This window comes from Vigna unguiculata, chromosome 11, assembly GCF_004118075.2.
Source record: "Vigna unguiculata cultivar IT97K-499-35 chromosome 11, ASM411807v1, whole genome shotgun sequence".
Lineage (NCBI taxonomy): Eukaryota > Viridiplantae > Streptophyta > Magnoliopsida > Fabales > Fabaceae > Vigna > Vigna unguiculata.
This window is the reverse complement of record NC_040289.1, coordinates 7,947,368-7,948,234: the sequence shown is the minus strand read 5'-3', so window position 1 is coordinate 7,948,234 and position 867 is coordinate 7,947,368. Positions and strand designations below refer to the sequence as shown.

General features: G+C 24.7%; 1 non-coding gene across 1 annotated transcript; it reads right to left on the bottom strand.

Annotated features, from left to right (window-relative positions):
• Positions 1-535: 535 nt before the first annotated feature.
• Positions 536-607, bottom strand: TRNAG-UCC. Its single transcript has one exon. It is a non-coding gene; the product is annotated as a tRNA-Gly (tRNA).
• Positions 608-867: the final 260 nt, after the last annotated feature.

Below are 867 nucleotides of genomic sequence, written 5' to 3'. Positions count from 1 at the left end.
ATATATATATATATATATATATAAATAATAATAATTATTCGAAAACAATTCCAATGTAAATAGCATCACATTGAAACATCATTATTCTCGTTATATTATGAAGTTTTCAAATATTATAATTCACATATTATATTATTTATAATAATCCACTAGTGTATATAATTTCGTAATTAATAAAATATATTTTTCATAATGATAGATAAAAGATATTAAAATATACAATATTATACAAAAGAAATTAACCGACATTTGGTTTTCATTAATTATTTAACATAACAAAGTGCATTTGACAATTACATCAATATAAAAAAAAATGTTTATATATTCGAAAAAAAGTTATCACAACATATTTTCCTAATTAGTACTTCTTCGCTTAATTATGTTAGACTTAGACATGCTAGTTTCGACCTTAGGTTAACTTGTCTTGACCTTTGTCCGACCCGTCTCGACCCATCTCAATCTTCAGACCAGGTTGACCCATCTTGACTTTCCGTTGAAAATTTCAACCCAACCGCCAAAATGTTAAAAGGCCACTTGCGTTTGCCGAGAGTTGAACCCGGGTCTATTGCTTGGAAGGCAATTATCCTAACCGTTGGACTACAAACGCTTGATGTTTTGACATTAATGTGAGTAAATCAAATTTTATTTATACAAACTTTATCTTCCTTATCTAAATCTTTATGTTTCGAACTATTCTTTATTACACATTTTTTATTTTTTGCTTAATTAAATTAATTTATTATTTAATAAGATATATAATTCCATAATTTTTCTTAACTCCTTAATTCAAAAATAACTATTTAACTTATACACTCTTATTTTTTACAAAATTGTTTATTTCTTATGTTTTTAAAAGTTATGATATTT